At 46.9% G+C, this 9,489-nt stretch overlaps 1 non-coding gene and 1 pseudogene across 1 annotated transcript; both read left to right on the top strand.

Moving 5' to 3' along the window:
* Positions 1–521: 521 nt before the first annotated feature.
* Positions 522–593, top strand: trnat-agu (transfer RNA threonine (anticodon AGU)). Its single transcript has one exon. It is a non-coding gene; the product is annotated as a tRNA-Thr (tRNA).
* Positions 594–8,755: 8,162 nt separating this feature from the next.
* Positions 8,756–8,903, top strand: LOC137363040 (U1 spliceosomal RNA; annotated as a pseudogene).
* The last annotated feature ends 586 nt before the right edge of the window (positions 8,904–9,489 follow it).

Here is a 9,489-nt window from a genome sequence, read left to right as displayed (position 1 = left end):
CTGGAACCATCTCGGCCAGTCCTCGGCTTGGTTCAGTCCAGTGACCTTTTCAAAGGTACAGGCAAAGATTTCTCCATCTTCGCTTTGGTTTACTGTGGCCCCCATATAATATTCTGATATATGTCAAGGCTTAGTACAGAATTTATAAGAATCTGACGGTTAAAATAACCTGAGTTTACTCTGCACACCTTGCATTGAAGGTTCCATCTACAACTCTCCATGAGGTGCCGTACAGATTATATTACAGCATTTCCTGTGATGATGCACATAGTCTATTTATATAATCTGCCCAGTAACAACCCAATGTCCACTCATATTATTGTACAGATGTGAGAAAAGCTGAGGATGGGAATGGGATGTCTGAATGAAGATTTCATGATGCTGATGATGTAAATGAGGCTGATCTGTTCCCCATTCCACAATCCCTCTTCATTTCTGTGCATGTTTCTCGATGCTGTTTCAACCAAATTGAAAAAGAATCACAAATCCTCCTCTGGAGCCTCAGGTATTTGTTCAGGAAAGGCATGGTGGCCAGGTGGTAAGGCGTCAGTATAGTAAACTGAAGATCACGGGTTCAATCCCCGTCCATGCCTTATGATTAGTTTATCACTTTAAATGTGATGTTTCCAGAAAAGATGTCCGTTTCATTTGTGTCGGCCATCTGGAAATCAGTGTCATGTTGCACTTTATCCTGGACACTGGGAAGAACATGACGAGAAGCCACATGGTTCCTCGAGCCTTCTCTGCCGTTGATAGAGTGAAAATAACTAAGGTCCAAGCACAGAACCTTATTACTGTGCATTTGCTTGATATTTAACAGAGCTATTCTATTAATCCCACATCCCGCACTCCTGTCCTTTCCCCCATTGCCCTGTCATATTTTCCATGTCAGGTATATATCCAATTCCATTTCGAGTTAACATTGAATCTGCTTCCACTGACCTTTCAGGATTGCATTCCAGACCAGAACAACACACTGCTGAAAAAACAATCTCCTCATCACAACTCGAATTCTTTTGTCAATTACTTTAAATGTGTTTCCTCTGGTTACTGACCCTTCTGTCACTGGCAACACTTTCTCCTTCTTTACTCTATCAAAACTCTTCAGGATTTGCATTTCCTGCTGCCTTTGCTGATATAACAAGGCTGAGCACACATCACCAAAAGGAATATGATTGGCTCTGAATCACATTTATCCTTCCTGTCAATCTGATGTGGACCTTGTATTTTCCCGGAACCAAACAACCTGAGCAACAAGTGTGGGTTCCAGCGATTCCCACCGCTCTGAGAGAGAGAGGATGTGATAATGAGCCAGATAGAAGAAAGGAATGAGATAGAGAGTAAAATAGCCCTGGTCTGTTTCTACTAACCCCCGGCCCCCTACTTAAAATGGCATCATTTTCTCCTGCCTCTCCACATTCTAATCCATTGATTAATGCAATCCTTTCATCTGGAACATAGAACATAGAACAGTACAGCAACGTACAGGCCAGTCGGCCCACGATGTTGTGCCGAACCTTTAACCTACTCTAAGATCAAACTACCTACATACCCTTCATTCTACTATCATCCATGTACCTATCCAAGAGTCGCTTAAATGTCCCTAATGTATCTGCTTCTACTGCCACCGCTGGCAGTGCATTCCACGCACCCACCACTCTCTGTGTAAAGAACCTACCTCTGACATCTCCCCGAAACCTTCCTCCATCACCTTAAAATTATGCCCCCTGGTGATAGCCCTTTCTGCCCTGGGAAAAAGTCTCTGGCTATCCACTCTATCTATGCCTCTCATCATCTTGTACCCCTCTATCAGGTCACCTCTCATCCTTCTTCGTTCCAATGAGAAAAGCCCTAGCACCCTCAACCTTTCTTCGTAAAACATACCCTCCAGTCCAGGCAGCATCCTGGTAAATCTCCTCTGCACCCTCTCTAAAGCCTCCACATCCTTCCTATAATGAGGCGACCAGAACTGAACACAATATTCCAAGTGTGGTCTAACCAGGGCTTTATAGAGCTGCAGCATAACCTCGCGGCTCTTAAACTCAATCCCCCTGTTAATGAAAGCCAAAACACCATACGCCTTCTTAACAACCCTATCAACTTGGGTGGCAACTTTGAGCGATCTATGGACATGGACCCCAAGATCCCTCTGTTCCTCCACACTACCAAGCATCCTGTCTTTAAGCCTGTATTCTGCATTCAAATTCGACCTTCCAAAATGAATCACTTCACACTTTTCCAGGTTGAACTTCATCTGTCCCTTTAATTCCTGTTTCCTAATCCATTGATGTTTCACAATGTACTGAACTGTCCCAATCCATTGAAATAACTCAGTCTATAGAATTTCCCAATCCACTGATATTTTCCAGTCCATTGACTTTCCCAATCCATTAATGGTTCCTGACCATTGACATTCCCAATCCATTTATATTGCCTGTGATTTCAAAGCAACTGTGGAATACAAATAGTATCAGTATTATCAGATACATCGAGACGAGGTGCAATAGCCAAGTGGACAGATGTCAGGTTTATAAAGAAAAAAGCACTGGCTCGATATTTGTCCAGTCTATCACTGGATCTGAACTCTCAACCTACTGTTTTTCTTTGGGTCTGCTGACTTGTAGATGTGAAGAACCATTGGATGTTTCTCAATCCTCTGACTTTTCTCATTCTTGTGCCATATTTGTTCCTTTGGGTTCACCAGTGAAGAAAATTATTCCCTATTACATTTGGTGAAGACTTTAATAACCTCACATCCTTGTGTCTCACCGTCTCAGGTCAAACTCCCAACAGAAACTTTAAACATTTAACTATTCTGCTGGAAACATTTTCAAGGGCACAGACATTCCTTCATTACGCTTCCTTCTTTGACATGTGATTGACAAATATGTGTGTAATGGAGAGAGAGAGAGTGAAAAAAAAAGAGAGAGAGAGAGAGAAAGAAAGTTAGAGGACCAGCTAAAGACAGATAGAGAGAGGGAGGCAGAGAGAGGTAAAGCGATAGACAGAGAGAGAGAGAGAAAGAGAGAGAAGGAGAGAGAGTCATTGAGTCCTGGAGTCACTACAGCACAGGAAGTCATTTTGCCCATCAAGCCCATGTAAATCAATCCATTCAGTCCCATTCCCCCGCTCTATCCCCATCGCCCTGTAAGTTATCTAAACCTGTCATATTTATTATAATCTTGTACATGTCTATCAAATCTCCGCTCAATCTCCTTTGCTGCAAGGAGTACAACCCCAGCTTCTCCAACCTAACCTTACAGCTAATATCCCTCATGTCTGGAACCATTCTGTTAAATCTCCTCCACCCTCTCAAGGACACTCACATCCCTCCAAAAGTGTGTTGACTAGAACTGGATGCAATTCTCTGGTTGTGGCCCAACTAGAAATTTATACAGGTTCAGCATAACTTCCCTACTTTTGGACTCAGTACCTCTATTTATGAAGCCCAATATCGCATATGCTTTGCTAACGACTTTCTCAATGTGTCCTGCCACCTTCAAAGAACTATGCATATGAATTCCCAGGTTTTTATTCCTAAAAATATGCTTTCTTCATATAAATCTGTAAAAAATGCATTATACAACAGTTCAAAACAGCACCAAGTTGACATTCCAAAAAGTGCAAAGGAAATCAGTGTTCTTCAATACAGGAGTGAGTTGCCTCACAACCCTTCCATTCCATTTTACCTGACATGGACATTTTACAGCAAACCCATACCTGGTGTATACAGCACAAGGGTTTCCAATGGGTCCAGCTGCCCAGTTCACTATGGCGGGGGGACCTTACACAGTGGTCTTTCCCCATTGAGCCTTTGCAGTGGCTACCCCAAGCTTTAGTGCGTCCCTCAGCACGTAGTCCTGGACCTTGGAATGTGCCAGTCTGCAAAACTCGGTCGTGGACAACTCCTTGCGCTGCAAGACCAGCAGGTTTCGGGCAGACCAAAGAGTGTCTATCACCAAATTGATGGTCCTCCAGCAGCAGTTAATGTTTATCTCGGTGTGCATCCCTGGGAACAGCCTGTAGAGCACAGACTCCTGTGTTACAGAGCTGCTTGGGATGAACCTCAACAAAAACCACTGCATCTCTTTCCACACCTGCTTTGCAAAGACACATTCCAGAAGGAGGTGGGCAACTGCCTCTTCCCCATCGCAGCCACCTCGAGGGCCGCGTGTGGAGGGGGTGAGACTTCGGGCATGCAGGAAGGATCTGACAGGAAGGGCTCTTCTTAGCACCAACCAAGCGACATCTTGGTGCTTGTTTGAAAGTTCTGGTGATGAGGCATTCTGCCAAATGACTTTGGCAGTCTGCTCGGGGAACCATCCGACCGGATCCACCATCTCCTTTTCCCGTAGGGCCTTGAGGACATTCCGTGCAGACCACTGCCTGATGGATTGGTGGTCAAAGCTGTTTTCCCGCAGAAACATTCCGACGAAGGATAGCTGTTACGGCACAGTCCAACTGGATGAAGCGATCCGCGGCAATGTGACCAGACCCATCCTTCGCAACACCGGGGACAGATAAAACCTCAGCACATAGTGACACTTGGTGTTTGTGCACTGGGGCTCTACACACAGCTTGGTGCAGCTGCACACGAAGGTGGTCATCAGGATGAGGGCGACGTTGGGTACATTTTTCCCGCCCTTGTCCAGAGGTTTGAACATCGTGTCCCTCCCGCCCTGGTCCATTTTAGATCTCCAGATAAAGCGGAAAATGGCTCGGGTGACTGCCACAGTGCAGGAGTGGGGTATGGGCCAGACCTGCGCCACGTACGTCAACAACGAGAGTGCCTCGCACCTGATGACCATTTTCTTACCCACAATGGAGAGAGATCGCTGCTCGCACACACTCAGTTTATTGTGCACCCTGGCCACTCGTTCCAGGTTTTGGAGCAGGCCCCGGCCCTTCCGAACCATATCCCCAGCACCTTCAGGTAGTCTGACCTGATGGTGAAGGGGACAAAGGATCGGTCGGCCCGGTTCCCAAAGAACATGGCCTCACTCTTGCCATAGTTGACTTTGGTTCGAACTGGTCGCAGATGCTCATCTGTCTGCGAGGGGATGGTGGATCCGAGCAGAAGACAGCAACATTGTCCATGTGCAGGGAGGCTTTTACCTGAGTGCGTCCACTGACTGGGATTGTCACCCCTCTTATGCCTGCATCCTTCCTAATGGACTCTGCAAAAGGTTCGATACAGCAATCAGACAAGACAGGGGAGAGAGGACAGCCCTGTCTGACTCCAGATTGGATCAGGAAACTTTATGATTCCCACCCATTGATTGAGACTGCACTACTGATGTTTGTGTAAAGCAGTTTGAACCAATTGCAGATTCCCTCCCCAAACCCCATTTTGGAGAGCACGTCCATCATGAATGTGTGCAATATCCAGTCAAAAATCTTCTCCTGGTCCAAGCTGATGAGGCAGATGTCCATATCCCTGAGCAGTGTGAGACTATCAGAGAGCTTCCTGCTGAGCACAGTGCAGACCTGGTCAGGGTGAATCACCAACTCCAGAGCAGACTTGACTCGACTGGCTATGACTTTGGACAGAATCTTGTAATCAACATTAAGCAGTGAGATGGGCCGCCAATTTCTGATTTCCGCCCTCACCCCCTTCCGCTTGCAGATGAGGGTGATGATGCCTTTCCTCATGGATTCTGACATGCTGCTGGCCAGGAGCATACTGTCGTATACTTCCAGCAGGTCTGGGCCGACCCAGTCCCACAGGGCCGAATACAACTCAACCGGTAAGCCGTCGCTTCCGGGAGATGTACTCGTCTCGATGGACCTGATGGCCTTTGTCAGCTCGTCCAGAGTTAGCGGCTTGTCCAGTCTCTCCCTCATGCTGTCTTCCAAGACCTCTGTGATAGATGACAGGAAGAACTGGGAAGCCGTGCTGTCTGTGGGCTTCGCGTCTTGCAGCCCAGCATTAAAGGATTTGCTGATCCTTAATATTTTTTTAGAGATACAGCACTGAAACAGGCCCTTCGGCCCACCGAGTCTGTGCCGACCATCAACCACCCATTTATACTCATCCCCTATTCTTACCATATCCTCACCTGTTCCTATATTTCCCAACCACCGACCTATACTAGTGGCAATTTATAATGGCCAATTTATCTACCAACCTGCAAGTCTTTTGGCAGGAAGCCGGAGCACCCGGAGAAAACCCACGCAGACACAGGGAGAACTTGCAAACTCCACACAGGCAGTCTCCAGAATTGAACCCGGGTCACTGGAGCTGTGAGGCTGAGGTGCTAACCACTGCGCCACGGTGCCGCTGTGTTGGATTGCAAAGACGTTACTGAGCCATCCTGTTCCTTCAAGCTGCTGATAACAGAGCTCTCTCTGTGTACATTTTGGAAGAATAAACGTGAGCACGTCTCATCCTGCTCAATGGAGAGGACTCTGGACCGGAAGATGATCTTGGAGGCCTCCGTGGCAAAGAGCGAGGCCTGCTCGTTCTTCACCTCTTGGACATCCTCCTTGACCTCGACTCCCATCGACTGCAGCCAGAGCAGATTTTGCATTCTTTTCTGGAGTCGGGACATTTCCCTCTGTCTCTCTCTCGCCCTCTGATCACCTTTGAAGAGAAAGAATCTTTATCTTAACAACCTTAATAAAAGTGCGTCCCTCAGCATGTAGTCCTGGACCTTGGAATGTGCCAGTCTGCAAAACTCGGTCGTGGACAACTTTTTGCGCTGCAAGACCAGCAGATTTCGTGCAGACCAAAGAGTGTCTATCACCAAATTGATGGTCCTCCAGCAGCAGGGAAATGGACCGGGTCCGGAGGGACACGATGTTCAAATCTCTGGACAAGGGCGGGAAAAATGTACCCAACGTGGCCCTCATCCTGATGACCGCCTTCGTGTGCGGCTGCATCAAGCTGTGTGTAGATCCCCAGTACGCAAACTCCAAGTGTCACTACGTGCTGAGGTTCTATCTGTCCCCGGTGTTGCGAAGGATGGGCCTGGTCACATTGCCGCGGAATGCTCCATGCAGTTGGGCGGTGCCGTACCACCTATCCTTCGTGGAGTAGTTTCTGCGGGAAAACACTTTTGACCACCGATCCATCAGGCAGTGGTCTGCACGGAATGTCCTCAAGGCCCTACGGGAAAAGGAAACGGTGGATCATGTCGGATGGTTCCCCGAGCAGACCGTCAAAGTCATTTGGCGGAATGCCTCATCACCAGAACTTTCAAACAAGCACCAAGACGTAGCTTGGCTGGTGGTGAGAAGGGCCCTCCCCGTCAGATCCTTCATGCACACCCGAAGTATCGCCCCTCCGCACAATGCCCCCGCGTTGGCTGTGGTGGGGAAGAGACGGTCGCACACCTCCTCCTGGAATGTGCCTTTGCAAAGCAGGTGTGGAAAGAGATGCAGTGGTTTTTGTCAAGGTTCATCCCAAGCAGCTCTGTAACACAGGAGTCTGTGCTCTACGGGCAGTTCCCAGGGACGCACACCGAGATAAACATCAACTGCTGCTGGAGGACTATCAATTTGGTGAAAGACGCCCTTTGGTCTGCCCGAAACTTGCTGGTCTTCCAGTGCAAAGAGTTGTCCACCACCGAATGTTGCAGACTGGCACATTCCAAGGTCCAGGACTACGTGCTGAGGGACGCACTAATGCTTGGGGCAGCCGCAGCAAAGGCTCAATGGGGAAAGACCACAGTGTTAGGTTCCCCCACCAAGCTGGACTGAGGGGCTGGATCCATGGGAATCCCCTCGAACTGTATCGTTAATATTCTCAATTGCTGTAAATGTAAAACTGTAATTAACATGACAATTGTGAAACAGAAGGGTTGGGAAGAAACTCATGACAGTATTGAAGGAAACTGATCTCCCTTGCAATGTTTGTATTTTTTGGTGCTGTTTGGAAACTGTTTCGCAATGTAATTTTTACAGATTTTTATGAATAAAGAATATTTTGGAAATAAAAAAAAATAAGGTTCCTCCCACCAAGCTGAACTGAGGGGTTGGATCCATGGGAAACTCCTCGAACTGTTTTGTTGATATTTTCTTTTGCTGTAAATGTGAAACTGTAATTGGCATAACAATAGTGAAATGGAAGGGTTGTGAAGAAACTCATGATAGTATAGAAGGAAACTGATCTCCCTTGCAATGTTTGTATTTTTTGGTGCTGTTTGAAACTGTTTGGCAATGTAATTTTTGCAGATTTTTATGAATAAAGTATATTTTGGAAATAAAAAAAAAGTTCAAAGCAATACAGTGGTTTTTGTCATGGTTTATTCCAAGCAGCCTGATAACACAGGAGTCTGTGCTCTATAGACTGTTTCCAGGGACGCACACTGATACAAACATCAACTGCTTGGAGGACGATCAATTCAGCGGGAGATGCCTTTTGGTTTGCCAGAAACGTGCTGCTCTTCCAGTGCAAAGAGTTGTCTGTGACGGAATGTTGCAGACTGGCACGTTTCAAGGTCCAGGACTACGTGCTGAGGGGTGCACTTAAGCTTGGGGCAGCCGCAGCAAAGGCTCAATGGGGAAAGGCCACAGTGTAAGGTCCCCCCACCAAGCTGAACTGAGGGGCTGGATCCATGGGAAACCCCTCGAACTGTATCGGGAAAATTCTGTGTGCTGTAAATGTAAAATGACAATGAAATGGAAGAGTTGTGAGGCAACTCATGATTGTGTAGAAGGAAACTGATCACCTTTGCACTGTTTGTATTTTTTGACTTGATGCTGTTTTAAACTGTTTGGGAATGTAATTTTTACAGATTTTTATGAATAAAGTATATTTTGGAAATAAAGAAAAAAGTTCTCCCAGGATGAGGCTAACCTATTGTACTGTGGGTTTGCTGATGCCTGTGATGTCTTCAAATGTGGGATACTCAACTGCAGAATTTGTGATAGTTGGGGGTCAGCTTTTGCGCTCACCCCTGATTATATGAATCAAAAATAGAATTTACTAGCTGTTGCTGGACAGTGTTTCAGATCCCAATTATTTTTTGCTATAAACACTCGTGCTCGTTTCTTCGCAGCTCCAAGTACGCACTTCTCCACCTCAATGCGTGGACTTAGCTGGCAGGGGAGAGACCGTGATCAGTGGCGTTTGATAATACAGGTGCTGTTTTTGTGTTTTTTTGGGGGTGGGTGGTGGTTTCAGCACCGTATTTAGGGCATTTCGCCCTTTGGGATTGGAGATCTACCGTGGTGGTGGTTTCCCTGTCAGTTGAGGATTTCGTCCTTGTCGCAGGAAAACGTCAAGTAAAAATGGCTGCAACCAACACCAGAGCTCCAGGCCAGGGGGTGTGTAACACTGTTAGGTTGGCGGTGAAAGATAGTGAAAAAGGTGCACCCATCGACTGCGCCTACTTCATTAAGAATTTTGTTTTTCCAAAATATACTTTATTCATAAAAATCTGGAAAAAAACACTGCAGCCTCACAGCTCCAGCGACCCGGGTTCAGTTCTGGGTACTGCCTGTGTGGAGTTTGCAAGTTCTCCCTGTGACCGCGTGGGTTTCCGC

Source organism: Heterodontus francisci, unplaced genomic scaffold (genome assembly GCF_036365525.1).
Source record: "Heterodontus francisci isolate sHetFra1 unplaced genomic scaffold, sHetFra1.hap1 HAP1_SCAFFOLD_51_2, whole genome shotgun sequence".
In the NCBI taxonomy this organism is placed as follows: Eukaryota; Metazoa; Chordata; class Chondrichthyes; order Heterodontiformes; family Heterodontidae; genus Heterodontus; species Heterodontus francisci.
This window is presented reverse-complemented; position numbering and strand designations above follow the sequence as displayed.